This window comes from Bubalus kerabau, chromosome 1, assembly GCF_029407905.1.
Source record: "Bubalus kerabau isolate K-KA32 ecotype Philippines breed swamp buffalo chromosome 1, PCC_UOA_SB_1v2, whole genome shotgun sequence".
Taxonomy (NCBI): domain Eukaryota; kingdom Metazoa; phylum Chordata; class Mammalia; order Artiodactyla; family Bovidae; genus Bubalus; species Bubalus kerabau.
In genome coordinates this window covers 73539560-73564639 of record NC_073624.1, presented here as the reverse complement: position 1 = coordinate 73564639, position 25080 = coordinate 73539560, and the positions used below count along the sequence as shown (strand labels likewise).

Sequence of the window (25080 nt, the reverse complement as noted above, 5' to 3'; positions counted from 1 at the left end):
TCTGATGTTTGACGTTAGCCACTTTTTTAGAGGGCAACACAAACCCCTGGGTGAAGATGGTATTGAACATCCATAGTTAAAGGAAGAAAACTGGAAGGAGAAAGAAAATCCAGCTGGGAAGTGGACACATGGTCTGGTTTTCCAGAAGTCTCATCTGCTCAAACCACAGAGGGATTATGTTCTCAACACGAAAGGCTACCCATGCTCAGGTTTTAGCACTGGGCCAACAGGAAAGACAGCCTCACCAGCCAAGAGGAGGAGAAATGGACGCTGCTCTACAACACTGCCTCCAGGCTAGAGAGGAGGACATCTAGGCCAGGCTGACAGCCACCATTCAGACCATCCCACACCCTTTGGTTCAGACTCCACATTCACCAAACAAATTTTTGATTGTATTTGGCTTCATGTAGAGACTTTGCCACCGACGCGAGAACACACTGACCAGTTAACAGCAGTCAATATCCCTGAGTTCACTCAACTCTCAGTGAGTTGAAGAAATCATATCTCTAGGCTGCCATAGCTCGAGTATAGACCTCAGACTGCCAGATATGTCATGGCTGACAAAAAGGTTTGCCTCTGAAATTCTTCAGTTACAGCATTTCTCTTACTGTTAGTGACAGGGGCTTGTTTACCTTCAAGATCAAAATCTTATTGCACTTAGATTTATTATAAGGAAAAGCTGACTCTTAAAAGAAAAAAACTTTCTTGAAAATTTCTCATTCTAAACTACACAGAAGTTGACACACACACACAAAAAAATTTAAGAGTTTCTACTATTAAAGCAATACATAATGAAGGAATTAAATAATATTATTTTGTTTACATGGGAGAGGGAAGCCAAGACTGCCAACTTTTGTAGTAAACAGATAATTAAACACTAAAATACAATGCTCTAAAAACAGTCACAGCACAAGCCTAGCATTATATTTATTGTATGACTCATAGTTTCTTATTCATGTCTGGAATATTGTTTTCCAAAAGCAAAAGATAAAGATGTCATCTGAAGTCAACTCGTAGAGGAAACAATGCCAGCATGAACTCAGCTGGAGGATCTTAGCTGGTGAGATTTCCACCCAAAGCCAACTTACCACCACCCTTCACTAACTGAGTGATTTTCCCTAATCAAATAATATTTGTGAATTCACGTTTGGGCAAATCAGCCTTTGGCATAGTCCAGAGAAGTTATGATTAAAGCTGAATTTAGGAAAACCAAAAACTTCACACTGGATGCGAATCTGTTACTGGCTTGCCAAAGAAAATGAGCGCTTGAGGAAATACTCTGAAGAATACTCTGAAGAAGGAAATACTCTCAGAGTCCAATACCCATAGTGTATCCCCAGAGATGCAAGCTCCAGGCCAAAACAAGAAAGTAGGGATCATTCAGCTCGTGTGCATCTCCAGGCCTACATGCTGGCGGTGAAGCTTTCTTGAGAGCAGATGACTCCTTTAATGGAGAAAGGAGACAAGTTAGCAGGAAAAGCAAGTCCAATATTTTTAAGAAATAAAAGCCAAGTCCCCTGGGGCTTCCAGAAGGGAATCAGGTCCGGGGTTTCTGTGATTTCCTAATGCTGCTATTTTTAACAGGTAAATCTTAAAAGAAAAAGGGCCTATGTGTTTATCTTTGGGGACTGAACAGAGCAAGTAGTGACAATTACCAAGAGAAAAAGCTCTGAAAACCCAAAGCAAAGAGAGAGAAAGCAAAGGAAGTTGACCCACTTTGGGAGGTAGCTTGAATTTATCCTCCCAGCTTCATTTCTCTCTGGCAGCTGTGCTCAAGCTCACAAGTGTTTGAGAGTTAGAAGAGATGTTCCAGACACCAGGCCCAGCGCTGTCCTTCATCAGGCAGGAGATAGTATGTCTTCTGTTGTTGTTGTTGTTCAGTTGCTAAGTTGTATCTGACCCTTTTGTGACCCCATGGACTATAGCCTGCCAAGCATCTCTGTCTATGAGATTTCCTAGGTAAGAATACTGGAGTGGGTTGCCATTTCCTTCTCCAGAGGATCTTCCCGACCCAGGGATCCAACCCATGTCTCCTGTGTTGCAGGTAGATTCTTTATCACTGAGCCACCTGGGAAGTCTGGTATGTCTTTGCATTTGTGCTAATGAAAAGGGTGGTGGTCTGGTGGCATGGGCTTTCCAGGTGGCACAGTGGTGAAGAATCCACCTACCAATGCAGGAGACACAGGTTCGATTCCTAGGTTGGGAAGATGCCCAAGAGTAGGAAATGGCAACCCCCTCCAGTATTTTTACCTGGGAAATCCCATGAACAGAGGAGCCTGGCAGGCTACAGTTCAGCAGAACACACACACACACACACACACACACACACACACACACACTGGTGGCATAAAGTCTCCTCTCTCTGCTCTCCCCACAATTTCTGCAGGTCCGTGAGCAACTCCTAAAGGGACCATAAACTGTGACCAGTCCCATAAGTTCTTTCCTCAGACTGAACTAAAAGTAGGGCCTTAATAAATAGCTCCTTCAACTCATTACCCAGGAAGGAGCCCACACAACTGTGAGCTCATGGAGACATCGTCATAACCATTTTCCCTCAAGAGAGAGACAGAGAGGAAAGGAAGAACCTTACAATTATCTGACACATCGCATGATATACTGGACCATTTTGTTTTCTTTTTGAATGGTTTCTCTTAGTCACAAAACCTATGTCTCTACTTAAATACAGGCATCCTTGAAGACAATTAGGTGTAGCTTTTCTATTTTGTTTATCTCAGAGATAGAATTCTGCTGCACATGGAACAGAGAAGCTTTGAAATTTCAACACCAAATCACACTCAGCACCATCTTCTACGTCCCAATGGCCCCTGCTTATGCTTTCTCAGAATCATGCTTTTAATCAGCTATTTTCCAAAACAAAACCACACCTAACATTTCCCCCAATCATGCTTGAATATCTTGGATGAAGTATTTTAAGGCTAACCAGTTTTATTTACAAACCAGAAGGTTTCAAAATCAAAACGTATCTAATATAAAAATTTAATTCCTAGCTGGAATGAAGCCCTGTTTTCAGAGTACCATCCTGGAAATACATGTAAAACCCTGCAGCCAGGTCCACATAACTTCAGATGCATAGCTAACCCAAGATTTTCTATTTTCCAGAAAGTATTTTCTTGCCTCAAGAGAATGGAAATTGAGGGACTTCCTCGGTGGTCCAGTGGTTGGGAATCCACCTGCCAAGGCAGGGGACACAGGTTCGATCCCTGGTCCAGGAGGATCCTGAATGTCGTGGAGCAGCTGGGCCTGTGGGCCACAAATACCGAGTCCATGTGGTGCAGCTACTGAAACCCACGTGCCTAGAGGCCCTGCTCCACAAGAGAAGCCACTGCAATGAGAAGCCCAGGCACCACAACAGAGAGTAGCCCCCACTCACCACACCTAGAGAAAGCCCAAGCACAGCAATGAAGATCTACTGCAGCCAAAAATAAATAAATAATTTTTAAAAATAATAATAATGGAAATTGATTCAACACCACTTAAGGAAGGTTTACGTTGACCATATAAGACATCTTTAATTTCTGTTATTCATTCATTCATTAGTGAAAAGTTATTCCTCAATTGCTGTGGGAAAGGCATTGTGCTATGGCCCCTGGGAAATAAAAGTTTGAATTCAGTATGTTCTCTACCTTCAGGAAGCTTAAATTTACTGAGGGACAGACAAAGCAGATAACAGGACAGTGTGAAAGGTTCATTTCAAATACTTTGCAAAAAAATATATATATATATTGCTATGATTTTTGTCAGAGTGTTCTGCCTATGTTTTCCCCTAGGAGTTTTATGGTATCCAGTCTTACATTTAGGTCTTCAATCCATTTTATTTTTGTATATGATGTTAGACAATGTATATGATGTTCTAATTTCACTTTTTTACATGCCCAGTTTTCCCAGCACCATACTGTTTTGGTTGTTCTAGCTTTATAGTATAGTGCAAAGTCAGGGAGCATGATTATAGCAAATATAATAAATACAAGTGGAATATAACCTTTAAGAATTGTGAATCACTATGTTGTACATCGGAGAAGGCAATGGCACCCCACTCCAGTACTCTTGCCTGGAAAATCCCAAGGATGGAAGAGCCTGGTAGGCTGCAGTCCATGGGGTCGCGAAGAGTCAGACACGACTGAGCGACTTCACTTTCACTTTTCACTTTCATGCATTGGAGAAGGAAATGGCAACCCGCTCCAGTGTTCTTGCCTGGAGAATCCCAGGGACGGTGGAGCCTGGTGGGCTGCCATCTATGGGGTCGCACAGAGTCGGACACGACTGAAGCGATGTAGCAGCATGTTGTACATCTGTAACTTATATAATATTATACATCCCCTATAATTCAATTAAAAATTAATTACTATGCAAGTACTTGGAGGGATACCATTATCTCTACTCCTATCAGACATTCCAGTGTTTTCCCAGGGCTTCATTTTATTGAAGTATTAAATTTCACCTGAAAGCAGGCTAAAAGGACAAAGCTCATCTCTGTTCTTCTCATAATTGTGATATTCAGCCTTCTATTTGCACATCAAGAGTAGAACTCAGACCACTTTAGAAGATGAAATCGTGGTTCAACCTGGTCACAAGTGGACTAGTTAAGATTTCCCAACCTTTAAAGCAAACTATTCTGAGATTCTTTTTGATCCAGTTGAGGAATATGAAAGGAGAGGTTTCCCATACCTATTGATGTGTATCGGACACGACTGAAGCGACTTAGCAGCAGCAGCAGCAAAGAGAAAAAAGGAAATAATATGCTTTAAAAACAATATGCTTAACTTTGATGGTAAAGCTATGCTACTAAGTCACTTCAATCATGTCCAACTCTGTGCGACCCCATAGACGGCAGCTCACCAGGCTCCCCCGTCCCTGGGATTCTCCAGGCAAGAACATTGGAGTGGGTTGCCACTTCCTTCTCCAATGCATGAAAGTGAAAAGTGAAAGTGAAGTTGCTCAGTCGTGTCCGACTCTTCAAGATCCCATGGACTGCAGCCTACCAGGCTCCTCCGTCCATGGGATTTTCCAGGCAAGAGTACTGGAGTGGGGTGCCATTGCCTTCTCCTAGTAATGCTATAGAGGTATCAAAAAGAGGAGAGAGAGCTGAATTAACATGAATGTTGACTTAGCTGGCCTGGGAAACTTAGACTTCCCAGCTGGATTCATTCAGAGGAGAAGATACAAAACATGTGACCTGATGAGGAAACCCGTGCAAGCTGCACCTGGTAAGGCCTCCAGGAGGCAACATGGTGCGTCAGAAAGGTCCTGGGGCGGGGGGGATATATGTATACCTATGGCTGGCTCATGTTGATGTTTGGCAGAAACCAACACAATTCTGTAAAGCAATTATCCTTCAATTTAAAGTAAATAAATTTAATAAAAAATAAAATAAAAGGAAGATCCTGATGATGCAGGAGAGAGACCAAGATTAGAATGCCAATGCCCATACTTACTAGCTCTATGTCCTTGGGCAAGTTACTTAATTTCTGGGTTTCAGTTTCTCCTCTTTGGAATTAATGATACTTACTCGAGTAATTGTGAGAATGGGGTCGCATAATGAAAGTCAAGACTCTAACACTATAGTGATGCAAAGCAGTCACTCAATACCTTTGCACTGGGGTGTCCTCCTCAGTTGTTGACAACTGTACAAAATAAAGGTTAAATAAAATAGCCCTGTTCACAGTCTACTCAGAAGTCTGTGCAACAGGCCCAGGACCTGACCTACAGGGAAAGTCTGGCTGGCTAGAACACCCCCTTGAGGTCCTCACCAGATGCTCCCCTTTAGCACTCCTACCCTCATACCCTCACTCAGGGGAAGGAATATTGACTGTATATTCATGTTCACGTCAAAGTGCAAAACCAGAACCGCTAAAGGCGGTTACAGAGAGGCACACATCACAATTTAAAGACACTCTAACTGTAGTAAACTGTAGCCTCAGGAGTTCATAAATGCCCTTTCTTTGGAGTTCCCAGGCAAAGACTGCAAGCCCAGCAGGGAGTGCTGTGAAAGGACACTTAAAATGAGAGGAGGTTCAACTATTATCATCAGTAAGACAGATTCCAACACTATGATTCTCTGAGGCCAACTGAATGGATATTCAGTCTATTACTTTCTAAGAATTCCTCCATCCAATATAAATACTGACCAACTATAATACTTAGAGAATACAGCTTGGATTATTATAGTTTGAGATAAACTGATATTTAAGCAAAAAAGAGGCTTAATGAGGCTTCAATCCTCATTAAGGATATTTTTTTAAATGTATCATTATATTTTCTTGACTTAAAAAGAGGAGCCTGAACAAACTGAATTTTTATGTATTTACAAAAAATCTTACATTGTCTTTATATTTTTATTCTCATTGTCTGAGAGGCCAGGACAGGTATTAGAAAGGAATTGAAAATCACATTAGGACCTACATTAAAAGGAAAACACATGTCTCCTGAATTATACGGGTGACAGAGACTTGGGGGAAGAGAAATTTTATTGTATGTCAGTCAATATAGTCCTCAGCATTCTAAAAGGTAGCAAGTCTGGTGACTGATACTCACTTTTATCTTTACCTCCACAGACACAGCAATTCACCAGCGTAGTCTTAAAAACAGTCATCTATGTGTTCTAGTTTTTCAAGTCAATGTAAAGTTTTGGTAACAGAGAAAAACTAAGGAAGCAGACACTTTTACTAAATATACTTCCCAAGTGCTCTTCTGTTCTAGAAGCAATACAGGTGTGGCCTCGTATACTCATGTACTTAATAGAGCGGCACTGACACCTTTAATTGCCACTGTCTTTTGTCCCAGCTTGCCCGAGTGTCACAGGGTGGTACGTCACTCTGGCCTAATGCCAGCATCAATCCCATACACCAGCTCCCAAGGAGGGAATAGATTATGTCTAAATAAAGTTACCTCTGGCTTCTCTAAACTTTAAATCTTCCTAATGCTTGAAAATAAGTACCACAGTCTGTTTTAGCAAAGTTCAAAATAATTTTCTAGCATGAGGCCTAAAATACAGTAAGAACTCAGTAAATTTTTTTAATTGCATCTATGACACAAGGACTATCAGGTTGGGATCCTGCTGACTGAACATTTTTAAACGGTAACTGCCTATATTTCAGACGCCACACTTCTCCCACCGCCACACCTCATTCATCCACACCCTTGAATTATTTACACGCTTCTCAGTAGAATATAAATTGCATTGAGCACAGGGACTAAGACTTCTCCATTGTTGGATCTCTCGCCTCCCCTGCCTGCAAGCAGCATAGGGCTCATACACACCTGACACTCAGTACAAGAACACGAACAATAAATAATATCATAAACTCATGTCAAGAAGAGAGCCAGACAGTCTCATTCCTTAAAAAAAAAAAAGCAGAGGTGGAGGACTTTTATTAAACTACAAGAGAAATAAGCAGATGTGTTTATGAACAGTTATTTTGACTGACATTTATGCCACGTATCCAAAAAAAATCCATAATCACTATTCTTAGTCTCCCTGACAAGTTTCCAAAATATATGTGATGCTCAAATATCACATATATGCTCTACTCTTCCCTGGTGGCTCAGACAGTAAAGAGTTCTCCTGTAATACAGAAGACCTGGGTTTGATCCCTGGGTCAGGAAGATCCCCTGGAGAAAGGAATAGCTACCCACTCCAGTATTCTTGCCTGGAGAATTCCATGGACAGAGGAGCCTGGTGGGTCACAGTCCATGGGGTCTCAAAGAGTCGGACACAAGTGACTGACTTTCACTTTCATCAGGTAAAACACTCCTACATTCTAGCTATTGGCAGTCCTCTGTCCACGGGATTCTCCAGGCAAGAACACTGGAGTGGATTGCCGTGCCCTCTTCCAAGGGATCTTCCCAACCCAGGGATCAAACCAAGATCTCCCACATTGCAGGTGGATTCTTTACCACCTGAGCTACCGGGGAACCTCCAGGATAGTACACTAGCTAAAATCAGACTCTAGAACCAGCTACCTGGATTGAAACCTGGCTCCAACATTCAGGAACTACATAAAGTTGGGTAGGTTAATTATCTCAACTCTTCACCCATTAAATGGGAAACAATGTATTTCAAAACAGTTATTCTAAGGATCAAATAATACAAGGAAAGCCCTTATGGTACTGTCTGGCTCAGAGTAAGTTCTTTATAAGTGACTTATTGTTATCATTAGTACACAGTATTAAAGGCACTTAGAATTTTTTTAAGGAAAGACATCTTGGAAGTTTTTACATCAACATTGTTGTAGATTACAAACGATGCCACCTGGTCACTTGAGTGTCTTTGCTCTTTAATTATGTTACCTTGCTTTTGGGCCTAGAGATTTTATTGCAAAACCAGTCTAAGTGAAAGTGAAAATCGCTCAGTTGTGTCCAACTCTTTGCGACCCCATGGACTATACAGTCCATGGAATTCTCCAAGCCAGAATACTGAAGTGAGTAGCCTTTCCCTTCTCCAGAGGATCTTCCCAACCCAGGGATTGAACCCAGGTCTCCCAAATTGCAGGCGGATTCTTGACCAGTTAAGCCACAAGGGAAGCCTCAAAACCAGTCTGCTGCTGCTGCTGCTGCTGCTAAGTTGCTTCAGTCATATCCGACTCTGTGCGACCCCATAGACGGCAGCCCACCAGGCTCCCCCGTCCCTGGGATTCTCCAGGCAAGAACACAACACTGGAGTGGGTTGCCATTTCCTTCTCCAATGAGTGAAAGTGAAAAGTGAAAGTGAAGTCGCTCAGTCATGTCCGACTCTTAACAACCCCATGGACTACAGCCCACCAGGCTCCTCCATCCATGGGATTCTCCAGGCAAGAGTACTGGAGTGGGGTGCCATTGCCTTCTCCTAAAACAAGTCTAGGAAGCCCATAAAAAGAACATTCATTTAAATTGACAAACTGTTTGCACTTCTCATCATTTAATTTTTTCAACATATTACTTGGAAAGAATTCACTTCAGTGCAAACAAGCTAATCCTTCTCTGCTCTCATAAATTAATAAAGCCCTAGTATTAATTACCCAACAGCCTCTTGCTTTGCAAGATCACTACAAGGAAGAAACCAATCTTCCTCAGCAGAGTTTAAGTAAGCAATTTTCATCTCAATCTTTCTATTCCTGCAATATCACAGCTTTTAAAATAATGCATGCAGTTATCTAAAATTTGGTTCAATCATTTTGTTTTAAAGGGTTTCCCAAATGTAATCCATTAATTCCTTGAGTTGGGGGCTGCAAATACACCCTAGAAGGAAAAAGAGTTTGTGGAAGAAAAAAATCAGTTTTAGAAGGTTGTCAGTTTTCAAGGACTAAAGTTTCTAATGGAGATGCACAAAGAGAGAAGTAAGGATGGAAGGAGAAAAATAAATAACAGCTACCGTGCACCAGCTGTCTGCTATGGCTCAGGCACTGGCTAGGTGCTTTAGGTCTCTTATCTCATTTTAACCCCACAAGGTAAGCATTATTCCCCAAGAAGTGGGGAGTAAAGGGAGAGTGTACACATATATTATCAGGGTAATATTTTTTTACTAAGCATGACAGGGAAATGACTAAAAGAAAATAGATTCAACTATAGTTAATTCTGAGTGGTAGGAATATAGCAATTTATTGTATTTTTCCTTGTACTTTTTAAATTTTTTTATTCCTGAAGGAAGAAAGGAAAGAAGAAGGAACAAATGAAGTGGTTAAATAAGTTTCCCAAGGTCATATGACTAATAAGTGGTGGAGCTGGGAGTTGAACCCAGGTCCACCTCCCTGAAAAGCTACACCAAGCCAATAAAATATAACCAGATAGTTCTGATCTAAGCAGGACCAAAAACACTCTGGAAGTTTTGAAAGGAGACTTGTTCACAGCCTCATTTATGTTACCAAGTGAATGAAACATCCATCGTCTCCTTAAACTCCCCTTTATTATTTACCTACTAAAACAAATAAGGTACTGGTAGCGATAACAGAGAAGTAGCATCAACAAGGTCCACGTAGCACTGCCAATTAAATAAAGAGTCTATGATGCCAGAGAAAATGGGTAAAGCTCTTAGGGAAGGATTACTGAAGACCAGCTGTTTCCTCTAAGAGCCCATGGCGACATGGGGCTTGGTGGAAACCTCACAAGACAATCATTTCTGCATCAACCACCCTTATAACTCATCCAGGAAAAATCTGGGCCCCCTTGAATTTCCCCCAAGAAATTGCAGATATGATTTGTCTCTGAAAATAATCTGTCAAATGTGAAACAGGAAACAGGCTCAAGAGCTGAGAAAGCAACAAACCAAAGATCCTCTCCGTACAGAGAAAACATTCGATGATGAGGACTTTGGGCATAATTGTTCTTGAATAATTTCTGTGCCATTGCTGTGTTCCCTCTTGTGCAGGGACCAGCTGTCACAATCACTGTGTCCCAGAGTCAGGATAACATTGGAGATGATTCAAACTAAATTGCCCAGACTTTTAAAAATGTGTTTGAAAACTCTTGCACAATATCACACACAACAGAAAAAGCCCATTAACCACTTGCTGATATTGAGGCTTTGATGCAGTGACTCAACGCTTCAGATGCCTCCTTGCTGTATGTCCAACACTTCCATTACAAAATTTGGTGTACAACCGGTCAGAATGGCTGTCATCAAAAAGAACACAAAGAACAAATGCCGGCGAAGACGTAAAGAAAAGGGAACCCTCGTACACGGTTGGTGGAAATGTAAATTGGTGCAGCTGCTAGGGAGGATTCATATGACCCAGCAACTTCTGGGTATATATCTGAAGAAAAACAAAAAACACTAATTCAAAAAGATACATGCACCCCAATGGAAGCAACCTTAGGTACACTTGGTACCTAAGATGAATGGGTAAAAAGGATGTGTGCATGTGTGTATACACACACACACACACACACACACACACACACACACACAATGGAATGATACTTGGCCATTAAGAAAGAATGTAATAATGTCTTGGAGCAATATCCATGAACCTAAAGGGCACTGTGCTCTGTGAAATACTGTATGATATCACTTGTAGTTAGTTAGTGGTAGTCACTCAGTCATGTCAGACTCTTTGCAACCCCATGGACTATATAGCCCACCAGGCTCCTCTGTTCATGGAATTCTCCAGGCAAGAATACTGGAGTGGATTGTCATTCCCTTCTCCCAGGGATCTCCCCAGCCCAGGGATCAAAGCCTGGTCTCCAGCATTGCAGACGGATTTTTTTTAGCATCTGAGCCACCAGGGAAACCCATCACTTATATGTGGAACTTAAAAAACAGAATCAACTGGTGAATAAAATAAAAAAGAAGCAGGCTCACAAATACAGAGAACAAACCAGTGGTTACCACTGGGAAGGAGGAAGGGCAATATAAAAGGGGAGAGGAAAAGAGAAAAAAGGGTTATTATGAGATTATATGAAATCATGTGTGTGAAAATTTTAAAAACTGTAAAGCACCATAGAATTTAAAGAATCTTTCATTCAATAAAAAAGTTTTAAAAATCAAAACAATACTGTATGACTTGACTCAAAATGAACTTTAGCCAAACAGAAGTGTTTAGAATGCCTCCACCATCCCACCTGACCTCATTCTAGATGAGCTGGGAAGGGTATGTAGAAGGGTAGCACAGGCAGCAAAGTTAACTACCGCTGACTCTCCTGTGAGGAAAAGTTTAGGCAAGGCCAGTGATGCGGGTTTACCGTCTAACTCCTGATCCTCTGGCTTTCTAACAGCAAGGGCAGTTGAGCCCTAAAATAGATTGTGCTTGGGCTGTCACTTTAGTCCTGTTGGACTCTTTGCAACCCAGATGGACTATAGCCCACCAGGCCCCTCTGTCCATGGGATTCTCCAAGCCAGAATACTGGAGTGGGTCACCATTCCCTTCTCCAGGGGATCTTCCCAACCCAGGGATCAACCCTGAATCTCTTACCTCTCCTGCTTACCACTAGCACCACCTGGGAAGCCTAAAATAGATTATTGTGAAAGTGTTAGTCCCTCAGTTGTATCCAGACTCTGTTCAACCCCATGGACCATAGCCTGGGATTCTCCAGGCAAGAATACGGGAATGGGTTGCCATTTCCTTCTCCAGAGAATCTTCCAGACCCTGGGATCAAACCTGAGTCTCCTGCATTGCAGGCACATTCTTTACCATCTGAGCCACCAGATTACTAGAGCCTAAAGGAAAAGACTGTCAGGGAGAAATTCCCAGAGAAAAATGGCCCAAGAACATTTAAGAGCAAGGATGTCCAAGATTCATTTCACCAGTCAACCACCTCTTGTATCCTTCCATGCTACAGCTTTCCTCCATGTCATCCTAAAGCCTTCAGTCAAGGACATTACTCACAGCCAACCTCCCGCCAGCGGTACTTTGGGGACTAAGAGAGGAGGAAAGGCTTAGAGTGAAGAGAAAAGACGGTGCTACCGGGACAGACAGCACATGACCTTGGAGAAGCAGGATACCAGGCAGAAAAGATGTGAAACAAACCCCTCTCCCACCAGATTCCCTAACAAGGGCTGTTGGGAGTAGGGGCTGTATTTTGCAATAGGCCATCTCTAGCTCAGGAGACCACTTTTGATGTCTCCGAAGCCTTGCAATCGTGGGAGATGGAGGAAAGAAAGCAGCAGGGGTCAAGGGGAAGGAAGGGGGTGCTTCACGCTGAACAGGGCATGGGAAGGCCGCTGCCAGTGGAGCTTCCTTTCTCCAGTGGGAATAGCTGGCAAAGCAGAAGAGAAAATGCTGGTGGGGAGGAGAGAATAGATGAGGGAAGGGAAAATATTCTGTCGAAAGATCCCAAACTCCACGAGGTAGAGAAACAAGTCTTCCACAACTGGGTCTGAAGCACGACTGATCTGAAAAAACAGACGAGAGGGTGAGTGTGAGTCACAGATGCAGAGGGAAACCACAGAAGCAGTTCTATGGTTTCATTTGCACAGAGTGACAATTTTACCTCTTCCCTTCCAATTTGGATACCTTTTGTTTCTTCTTCTTGTCTGATCGCTGTGCCTAGGACTCCCAATACTATGGTGAAGAGAAGTGGTGAGAGTGAACATCCTTGTCTTGTACCAGATTTTAGTGGGAAGGCTTTCAGCTTTTCACCCTTGAGTATTACACTGGCTGCGGGTTTGTCATAACAGAAGCAGTTCTAAGTGAGGAAAACAAGTTACAAGACCTAAACTGGGGAGACTGAAACAGGGAAGAAAGCAGATGGATGGAGAAAAATGACTCAGGATGGAGGTAGGAAGAATTCAGAGTATGAAAGCTGTGTTTATGTGATGCTGTGTGAACAACACAAGGACAGGCTTGTCATGCTTAAAAAGTCAGAGCTGCCCCATGTTCATGTCAGCCTTATTCACAATAGCCAAGGGGTGGAAGCAATCCAAGTGTCGATCAATAAACGAATAAACAAAATGTGGTACCTACACACAGTGGAATATTATTCAGCCTTAACAATGAAGGCAATTCTGACACATGCTGCTACTACATGGATGAACCTTGAGGACATTCTGCTAAATGAAATAAGCCCATCGCAAAAGGACCCATACTCAGTGGAGGTTGCCAGGGACTAAGGAGAGGACTGGGGAGTTTTGCTTAATGGGTGCAGAGCTTCAGTTCTGCAAGATGAAGAGTTCTGGAGACGGATGGTGATGATGGCTGCACAGCAACTATGGCTGTATGGAATACCAATGAACTACATACTTAAAATGGAAAAGTCTAGGGGCTTCCCTGGTGGCTCAGTGGTAAAGAATCCACCTTCCAACACAGGAAACATGGATTCAATCCTTGGCCTGGGAAGATCCCACATGCCACAGTGCAACTAAGCCAGCGGGCCACAACTACTGAGCCTGAGCTCTAGGGCCCAGAGCCACAACTACTGAAGCCCTGGAGCACGTGCTCTGCCACAGAAGCCACCGCAATGAGAAGCCTATGCACTGCAACTAGAGAGTTGCTCCTGCTTGCCACAGAGAAAAGCCTGCACAGCAACAAAGACCCAGCACAGTGAAAAATAAATACATAAAATTATTTTTAAAAAGATGGCACAGTTTAGGTTACAATTTACCACAGTTTAAAAAAATGAGAGATGCCCTTTAAAAAAAAAGCCAGAGAGCTGCAGATCAGCGATTGATGATGGACATTTTTTAATATGCCACTCTTACAACAGCATCTTCCAAGACACTGTTATTTTTTCAGCAAAGGTTTTTGAGCAACTACCCCATGCAAGCAGAGTACTAGACACCGGGAATGTCAAATAAATAAGGCACAGTCCAATGGGAGATACAGACCAGGGGACAGAGCATGACAACTCCATGTGGCCAGGACGAGCCTGAACAGAGAAGCACCGAATTCAGACCCTGTGGTCAAAGGTACTTTCCAGAAGACATGATGCCTCAGCTGGATCCTAAAAGTGGAAGTTACCATAGAGAGGTAATGGAGAGGAGAGTACCAAAGCGAATAGCATGTGGCAAGAGCATGTGGTGAATTTTTACAACCAGCTGTAACTCATCCTCCCTGGAGTGCAGAGTGGGAAAGAACAATTTGAAGAGAGGAGGATGGAGCGTCAAACAGCAGCCACACTTCAACAATGGAGCATCAACAGCAACCACATGTCAACAATGAAAATGATCTTTCTGGGTGGTGACAACCCAGTTAGGAAAGGATGTGTTAGCTTCTGATGCATGATTGATTTTGTGGGAAGAATGTCATTAATGGCATATGAGGACAAGCACAGAATAGTTGAGAGGCAAGGAAGCACCAACTATCCATGTGCCATAAGATCTTTGAGGGGGAGTGATAAAATATGCATAAAATTTACCCTCTTAACCATTTTCCATGTACAGTTCAATAATGTTAAGTACATTCGCACTGTTGTGCAACCCATCTCCAGAACTCTTCATCTTTCCAAACTGAAACTCTACTTATTAAACAACTCCCCATCCTCCCTCCTCCCAGCCCCTAGTGACAACCATTCTACTTTCTGTCTCTGTGAATTTCATGATTCTAGATGCCTCATATAAATGGTACCTATTTATTTTTTTGTGACTATTATTTCACTTAGCATAATGTCCTCAAGGTTCAGCCATGTTTTAGCATATGTGAGACTTGTTTTCCTTTTAAACGGTAACTAAGATTCCACCATATGTATATATCAGAGGAGGGCATGGCAACCCACCCCAGTATTCTTGCCCAGAGAATCCCCATGGACAGAGGAACCTGGTGGGCTATGGTCCATGGGGTTGAAAAGAGTCGGACACGATCCCCATGGACAGAGGAACCTGGTGGGCTAAGGTCCATGGGGTCAAAAAGAGTTGGACACGACCCCCATGGACAGAGGAACCTGGTGGGCTACAGTCCATGGGGTCACACAGAGTCGGACATGATCCCCATGGACAGAGGAACCTGGTGGGCTACAGTCCATGGGGTCGCAAAGAGTCGGACACGATCCCCACGGACAGAGAAACCTGGTGGGCTACAGTCCATGGGGTCACACAGAGTTGGACACGATCCCCACGGACAGAGGAACCTGGTGGGCTACAGTCCATGGGGTCGCAAAGAGTCGGACACGATCCCCACGGACAGAGGAACCTGGTGAGCTACAGTCCATGGGGTCACACAGAGTCGGACACGATCCCCACGGACAGAGGAACCTGGTGGGCTACAGTACATGGGGTCACACAGAGTCGGACACGATCCCCACGGACAGAGGAACCTGGTGGGCTACAGTCCATGGGGTCACACAGAGTCGGACACGATCCCCATGGACAGAGGAACCTGGTGGGCTACAGTACATGGGGTCACACAGAGTTGGACACGACTGAGCGACTAAGCACACATATGTATATACCACGTTTCATTTATCCGTTCATCCGTTGATGGACACTTGGGTCACTTCCACATCTTGTGGAATATTTTCACATACTGTGAAAAACGTTGCTATAAACATGGGTGTACAGATATCTTTTCTAGACCCTGCTTTCAATTCTTTGGGGTATACAGTTGACTCTTGAACAACATGAGTTTGAACTGTGCTTGTCCATTTATATGCAGATTTTTTACACCAACTGCAGCTGGTTGACTCCACAGATATGCACTATAAATACAGAGAGACTCAAGCATCCAAGGATTTTGGAAGTGATCCTGTAGACACCGAGGGACAACTGTATACCCAGAATTGTGAGATCATATGGTAATTCTATTTTTAGTTTTTTGGGGAACTGTCATACCATTTTTCATAGTAGCAGCACCATAAAAGGGTTTCCGTTTTTCACACATTCTCACCAACAATCATTTTCTGTTTTCTTTTTTTAACAGCAGCCTTCCTAATAGATGTGAGGTAGTTGCAACCATCTTATTAGCCATTTTCAGCCTCCGATTTCCTCACCTGTAAAATAAGCATGCTGGACTAGCTGGTCCCCAAGGATCTCAAATTTCATTATTCTATAAATTGAGAGGAGCACTGGATTGATTAACAGGGAAATCTCAGTTAGGTCATTTACTCATTCTGAGACTCCCATTCCCTAACTATAGTTACAGCACTGATACCAATTCTGGATATAGTTTCAAGTAAAACACAGACTGAAATTCAAGTGCAAGGAGTTTTAACTTAATGGGAAAGTTTAAGAAAGTATGATCCCAGCCATCCATGGAGAGGACATTGATACCATTGGATGCTGAAGGTGACTGGTCCACACAGGTGGAGCGAATCTCACAAACCACTGGCCGTCCCAGGTGCCCGTGTGTGTGCAATTGCTGCTGACTCTTTGTTGTCATGTCTGACTCTTTGCAACCCTGTGGACTATATAGCACACTAGGGCTTGCCAGGTAGCACTAGTGGTAAAGAACCCACCTGCCAATGCAGGAGACAGAAGAGTCGTGGGTTCGATCCCTGGGTCAAGAAGATCCCCTGGTGTAGGAAATGGGCAACCACCTCCAGTGTTCTTGCCTGGGAAATCCCATGGACAGAGGAGCCTGGCGAGCTACAGTCCATGAGGTCACAAAGAGTGGGCCATGACTGAGCACAGCATGACAGTGACAATAACGGAGACACCTTCCACTCACTGTTCAACTTCCACTCAAATAAAGGGATAAACATCGCAACTAAATTTTTTAACCATCAGTTTGGGAAATTTGTTGTTTTTCTGACGTGGGGTGAATTGTTTCTGCTCACAAATACAAAGGCTAAAACTTTGAAAGAGGACATGTTGTTTTCCTCAATGAGATACCATGAAGAAGAGTCACCAGTAAGTCCCCTAGAAGAATACTGTTTCTTCAAATAGATGAACAAAGGCAAGCAGGATGATGTGCAGAAAAACCAACAGCATCAGACACAGAATCCAGGACTCCTGAACTCACAGCCCAGTACTATTTGCCAACTTAGCACCTGCTCTACAAAGGAGAAATAATATCACATCTTTCCAAGAATAACAACAACAAATCTATTCATATGGATGTGGCTCTCAATGCGGGAATCAAACTTGAAAAGCTTCCTTGATGACCTATTAAGAATCATCACCTAACACCTGAGAACCACACCTTCTCATTACATGAATAGAGAGCTGAATCGAACACCTGAGGACCACAATCTTCTCACATTACACGAGAGTCGAATCCCTAATACCTCTTATGGGTCATCCTGGGAGAAACAGGGCAGAAAAAGTTCAGAGAGGGCCACCAACGTGGGCTAAAAGAATCTGCCCAGAAAGAATCCAAGATGTATGGAGAAAACAAGGAAATGATTTCTGTGTCCCCTCTCCACTGGTTTGAGTTATATTACATAACTGATGCCAGAAACTGTGATCTGACAAGTCAGAAAACCGCTGAATGTCAGAGGCAGCAGACGCAGTTAGGAAGAAGAGTGCAGGTCCCAGGTCAGGGAAAGGAGCAGGCCTGCCCTCTGCTGTCAACCCTGGATAGTGTCAGTAAGGTGTGAGGCGATCTCCACCTTGAGCTGGAAGAACTAGACATACACAAAAAACAAGGAGCCCAGCTATGGCAACTTTCATACAGCACGGAAAGCTTCTGGGAGAGATCGCAGGCCAAAGAGTAAATTTTGATGTTGCCTTAGTGACCACATCCCAGAACACTTCTTTCTGCAAATGGTGTAAGATACTGTATAAGACCAAAAAAGAGCTCTAAAAGACCAGGCACGGGCCAACAATGTGCATTCGTTAGAGACAATTCTCTTCCAACATAACATTAAAACATGTGTCTATACAGAGTCCGTTGCAAACACCAACTTGTTCATGCCCTCCCCAGAAAAAAAAAAAAATGCTAGACTATTGCTCAATGACATCAAAAGTAAAATCCTGACGAAAATTCCAAGAAGTAGGTAGGAAAATAAAGGTCCTGCAGTTTGGGGAGGGAGTTAATCAGATCCATATTTAGAATTGAGAGTAGAGAGGTAAAATTTTACAATGCTGTGAAAGAGATACTCTATAAAGACAACATAGTTGAATAATCTGTCTTGGCTATTCCCCTGTTGCTTTTTTGTTGTTTAATCACTAAGTTGTAGCCCGCCAGATTCCTCTGTCCATGGGATTTCCCAGGCAAGAATGCTGGAGTGGGTTGCTATTTCTTTCTCCAGGGGACCATCCAGATCCAGGGATTGAACCCGGGTCTCCTGCACTGCAGGCAGACTCTTTACCATTTGAGATATATAAACTTAAAATATAAATATATAAATTTATAAACAGTATAAATTCTCAACCTATTTTTCAGACTTTCTAACTAGAATGATGTCATCTAATTTTCTCCATTCACTTCACCCTCACATAGAGATAATATTGCATTTTCATTATCAATACTGTATACTAACAAAATAAATGTTTACTTATCCAATAGCTATTGTCAAATAGCCATGCCCTCAAACAGCTTTCAATCCAGCTGAGAAGGCAGTTCATGGACATTAGTGTTCTATGTTCAACAGGCAGTTACACTAGCCCAATTTTATACCCAGAAATACTAGGATTACCAGAAGTACATCCTAAGTACTGATGTCCTCACAGCCTCTACAATTATCTCTGCCTGGGATGTTTCCCCAGCCCACCTACCCCTAGCCACGTAGCACATTCCTATCATTTCTATTCCTAGGTCTTCTTCGCAAGGCTTCAAGGGGGACTTAGGTGATTCTCACCTTGGACCCTACTGGCCTTGTACACACAGGCAGTTGCCTACTTTCAGATATAATGTGTATCCCCAAAACATGTTTAACCATCACCTTTTCAAGTGAAACACACAAAAGAGGAGCAATCTCCTTCCATGCTATTGGACAAGAGTAAGCCATCCTTTCCCAAAGAGCTGAAAAGTCTAAAATCCCAAATTATGATAACCAGTATCTCCTCCTCAAACAATCCCATCCTATCAAATTTTTAAAATGTGAAGAATCCCAACAGCCTTCACAGTTGCCTTCAAAAAGCAAGTACCCACATGTTGATGGAAAAGGCAGCCTCTAAATCTCCTCCCAGCAGGAATAATGGCATTCATAGAAAACGGTATGTCCAGACCCTGTTCAATAAGCATTTTGTATAATTTAACTCACTTAATTCTCATAACCATCCTATGAAGCAGGTATTATCATCATGTCCCACCCCCGTTTTTTTCCTGCCCCCCTCCTCACTGATGAGAAAAATGAAGCACAGGGATGTCAAAGGACTTACATGAAACTGCACCTCGTGTAATTACATGGCTGAACTAGGATTCAAGTAACGACCGACAACACAGAGAACATAAATTTAACACGGTTCTTAGGAAAACTAAAAAGAGAAAAAGAACTCCCTCTGCTGATGAATGTACAGTTTTCTTTTGTCATAAATGATCACCAGAACACCACCAACCAGGAGAGCCTTGATTGAGTTACCGATCAACAGTTTCCATAATGTTTTTTTTTTTTTAATTGAAGTATAATCAATTTACAATATTGGGTTAGATTTAGGTGTACAGCATAGTGATTCAGTTTTTGTGTTGTTGTTGTTCTGTTCTTTGTTTTTAGATTATATTCAGCAACACTTTTAACTCTTCCACACCTCACTTTGCTCAACCCTAAGGTCGGGAGTAAACAGAAATCACGTTTAAGTTCTCTTCTAGCTCTAAATTATTGTGAATCTGAGACTGATTTTTTTCCTCTAAAAACCAGTTCTCTTTGTGATGAGGTCACAAGAAACATCTACTGTTTTTTCTTTCAAAGTCACAAGAATCTCCCCAGAAGTGAGAGGTTCCAAAGCTATACAGTACTTTCAAACATTTTACAAATTTCCAATATGGATAAGAATAAATAAATTATGACAATATGAGAAAATAATTCATCAGCAAGACACTAAGAGCTTAAAGAATATAAGAGGAAACTGTTGTTAAAATATATTGTAAGCAATGATAAGCTACTTTCTTTATATTAGTCATAGTCTTACTAAGTAACTTTAGGGCAGACCAAGCTGTTAATCATATATCAAGACATTACCTAAATCTGTTATCAGGTTCATGCCAAAATTCACAATTCTGCAACCATGTTCCAAAGTTAAGGCACATCTACCTTAATCTAAATGCTAAGTCAATTAAATTTCAGTAAAGTTGAAAAAATGCTCATTTCTTTCCACCTAGAAAAACAAACAAGCTTATGAAAAAGGAGCACACACATCTGAATTAAGGAAGATTCAAAAAAAATTCCAACTAATTTTCAGTTCAGTCTCTCAATCATGTCCAACTTGTTGCAACCCCATAGACTGCAGCATGTCAGGCTTCCCTGTCCATCATCAACTCCCGGAGCTTGCTTAAACTCATGTCCATCAAGTCGGTGATGCCATCCAACCATCTCATCTGTCGTCCCCTTCTCCTTCTGCCTTCAATCTTTCCCAGCATCAGGGTCTTTTCCAATGAATCAGTTCTTCACATCAAGTGGCCAAAGTGTTGGAGTTTCAGCATCAGTCCTTCCAATGAATTTTGGTCCCAACTAATTTTGGTCCCCATCAAAATCACACTAAAAATACAGTTAAGAGATCTTTGTTTATCATAACAAGGATCAAGAAGTAAAAAAACAAACAAACAACAACAACAAAAAAACAGCACAGACAATAGCAATAGAGTTATTGAAATGTATTGTATAGAAAAAACATATAGACAAGTAGAAATTGACTTAGCAGATCCTAGAAAGCCGGATCCCAAAATGACATGGGAAAGCTGAAATCCAAACTCTATTATACCACATACTCCACGAAAGAGGTAGCCAGGCTTAATAAGGAGAGTTGGGAGAAAGCTGTTGAAAAACATTTGGATCCCTAGATTCTCTCCTCTACTTCATGAGGCTGGTCAATTACTCCTCTGTGTGGAGTAACTTCAGTCATGGTTAACTCTTTGTGACCCCATGGACTGTAGCCCGCCAGGCTCCTCTGTCCATGGTATTCTCCAGGTAAGAATACTGGGGTGGGTTACCATGCTCTCCTCCAGGGGATCTTCCCAACCCAGGGATCAAACCCATGTCTCTTAGGTCTCCTGCATTGGCAGGCAGGTTCTTTACCACTAGCACCACCTGGAAAGCCCGACTTGCTTCTCTACCATCCCTGCAAAAAAGACTGAAGTTTTCGTTCCTTAAAAGGGTTAAAACAGAGTTGCTGGACAACCAGCTAAGAGTGAGAACTCGACCTAAAACCGAGGGATTCTTTGACCATATGCACCCTGAGTGCTGAATGCAGAGACCCAGCTCTTATCCCCACAAAACTTCCACCCAGGCAAGAAGTTAGGAGACTCTTCCCTGAGGCCTCTCACCAGCTCCACAAGAGAAACCTAAAGACACTGACTTAGACTGGGGGGTGGGGGTTGGGGGTAGGGAATAAGAAAGGTCCCATCCAGATAACCCTTCAGTAAAGCCCCAAGCCCATAAGCCCTAGTGGTGAGCCCAGACAGAGTTCAAGTCATTCTTTTAGATCCTCATATTTACGAGCAGACAGCCAAGGACTACCAAATATTCAGGGAACTCGAACTTGAACAGCAGTTTTGAAAAATTTTTTCCTTCCTGTACAGCCTATTTTCTCCAAATAGCTGTTTTCTGTGTGTCTGTTTTAAGTCTCCATCATTAATATCCCTAGAGCAATAAGAAAATATATTGCATCTATGAGATAAGAACAGAATACTGTATATATACATGAAACATTCAAATAACAATGCCCCAAAGAAGTCCCCATAACAGGATTGGGAAATAAAGTTGAGATAATCTCTGAGAAAGGCAAGCAAAGTAACAGATACAGGAAACAAAACGAGAATGACAGCGCGCCCACTCCAGGACGCCGGAGCGCCTCCTCATGGCGGCCGCGCCTCCATGGCCGCCGCACCACTGTGTGGTGTTTAGCGGGAACGCGTGCGGGAAAGGGCGACAGAGGCCAGGGGGGCGATGGGGCGGCCAGGGGGGCGACGGGGCGGCCAGGAGGGCGACGGGGCGGCCAGGAGGGCGACGGGGCGGCCGCTGTGGGCCGCACTCTCCAGCGGCATCGGCGACCCAGAGTGTCCCGTCAGTGTTGGCCTGAGGAAGACGCGGTGGCGGCGGTTGGCGATGACCCAGCGCGTTTGAGCCAGGACCGGGCCGAGGAGCGCTCTCCGTCCACAGAAATGAGTCGTCAGACAGCAAGAGCGTTACCTGCTGGAACCTCCCAGGCTGGCACAACTTTGTGCAACAGGGAATGGGCGAGTCTCTTTCAGTGTCCGATCTGCTTTGACTATGTGTTACCACCCATTCTTCAGTGTCACAGTGGCCATCTTGTTTGTAGCAACTGTCGCCCAAAGATCTCCTGTTGTCCAACCTGCCGCGACCCATTGGGATCCATTCGCAACTTGGCTATGGAGGAAGTGGCCAATTCAGTCCTTTTCCCTTGTAAATATGCATCTTCTGGGTGTGAAATAACTTTGACACACACAGAAAAAGCAGACCACGAAGAGTTCTGTGAGTTTAGGCCTTACTCCTGTCCCTGCCCTGGTGCTTCGTGTAAATGGCAAGGCTCTCTGGATGCTGTAATACAGCATCTGATGCATCAGCATGAATCCATCACAACCCTGCAGAGAGAGGACGTAGTTTTCCTTGCAACAGACATTAATCTTCCTAGTGCTGTTGACTGGGTGATCACGCAGTCCTGTTTTGGTTTTCACTTCATATTAGTCTTGAAGAAACAGGAAAAATATGTTGGTCACCAGCAATTCTTTGCGATTGTACAGCTGATAGGAACACGCAAACAGGCTGAAGACTTTGCTTATTGACTTGAGCTAAACGGTCCTAGGCGGCGGCTGACTTGGGAAGCCACGCCTCGATCTATTCACGAGGGAATTGCAACAGCCATTACGAATAGCGACTGCCTAGTCTTTGACACCAGAGTTGCACAGTTCTTTGCAGAAAATGGAAATTTAGGCATCAATGTAACTACTTCCATGTGTTGAAATGGCAATCAAACATTTTCTGGCCAGTGTTTAAAAATATCACATTCGATTTCAGAGAATAAGACACCTGTCTGCCTACCAATCAGAAATTTTTGGTAGGTGGAAGCTAGACACATGATAGTAAATAAAAGGAAAGGCCATTAAATAAATGTAATAACATGCAATATATTTAATGTCATAAATGTAATAACACTAATATATTTAAAAATAAGTCAACAGTAAGCCACTGAAATACATATATATATATATATACATACATACATACACCCAAGATGGGCATCTTTTATATTAAGAAAGGAAGCACTGTAAAATAATTCTGAATTTGTGTTTGTTGTAGATTGAGTATATTGTTGAAAAATACTGGGTTCTTGTTTTTTGTGTGCATGTGTGTGTGTGTTTGTGCATGTTTGGATTTTTTTTCCCTTTAACTGAAAAGCCATGTTGAGTGGTCTTGGACCACTGCTTTTCCCCTATGTCAGTCAATACATAGTCCTGCTGCTGTGTGTATATTTTTTTGTGTGTGTATTTGCTAATTTTTATTAATTCTAGTTTTTCATTAAATAAATTTGACTTTCTTTTCTGTAATTCAGGGTTTTCCTCACTTTTTTTGTACCTTTTAAAGTTAGTGTCTTATTGATATGCATAACTGTTGATGGTAAAATTTACACATGTGTTTGATACATATTTTCCCCCCATTAATCAGTTTATTAGAAATATTTTAAATTCAATTATTTTGTGAAGATATGGGTTTCAGAAAGCAAAGGTAATATTGGAAGAACCATCAGGAGCTATTTAAAGCAGCTATAAAATGGCCTCCCTCTCTTCTCCAGTTGAGTCATATCTTCAAACTTATTCTTTTTTTTTTTTTTTTCAAACTTATTCTTTATCAAGCTAGAGAGTACTGATTTTTTTTTAATACTGAGGAAAAAATATCAGGCTCCCCCTCCCCCCACATATCTTGGACAAATCACATATATTTAAAATTTGTTCTTGTATTTATTGGTTTTGCAAAAGAAGGCATCGTCTCACACAGTATTTGTAATTAAAAGCAAATCATTGGTTTAAAAAAAGGCAATTTGCAAAAAAATGTTTTTGGTCTTTTATAATTCTCATTAAAAGAATATCTGGCCAATTTAAAAAAAAAAGAATTACAGAACTAGTGCAGATGGTCTAACAGCCAAACAATAATAGAATTACAGAAAGAGGAAAAAGGAAGAAAAATAAAAATATAGAGGATGTTGTACAGCAGAAACTAACACAACACTATAAAGCAGCTATACTTCAATAAAACTTGATTTTAAAAAAAGGAGAGAGGAAAGGCAAAGAATTAATTCACATAAATTCTCCAGAACTGAAAGACATGTTGCCTGATTGAAAAAGCCTGTCTAGACCAAGCACAATGAAGGAAAATAGACCCACACCAAGCAACCTGACCATGAATTTCAGAAGGCCAAGAACAAACAGAAGAGTTCACAAGCTTTCAACCAGGAGAAATAAACAGTCCAGTGCAAAGGATGACAGATCGGAAGGCTTCAGACTTCTCTAGACCAACAATGAAAGCAAGGAGGCAACAGAGCAGGAATAGAAGTGTCAATCGAAGCAAGGATACAATAAAGAATTTCCATCCCTGCACAGTTTCCAGAAACTGACCTCATAGGCATCCTTTCTCAAGGGGACCTGGGCGATGATATAAAAAATAAGA

At 42.3% G+C, this 25080-nt stretch overlaps 1 protein-coding gene and 1 pseudogene across 2 annotated transcripts in view; one reads left to right on the top strand and one right to left on the bottom strand.

Annotated features, from left to right (window-relative positions):
- Positions 1-25080, bottom strand: part of TBC1D30 (TBC1 domain family member 30) — a 104841-nt gene that overhangs the window by 46394 nt on the left and 33367 nt on the right. The gene's annotated exons all lie outside the window — the stretch shown is intronic.
- On the top strand, positions 22560-23378 carry LOC129650960 (E3 ubiquitin-protein ligase SIAH1-like; annotated as a pseudogene).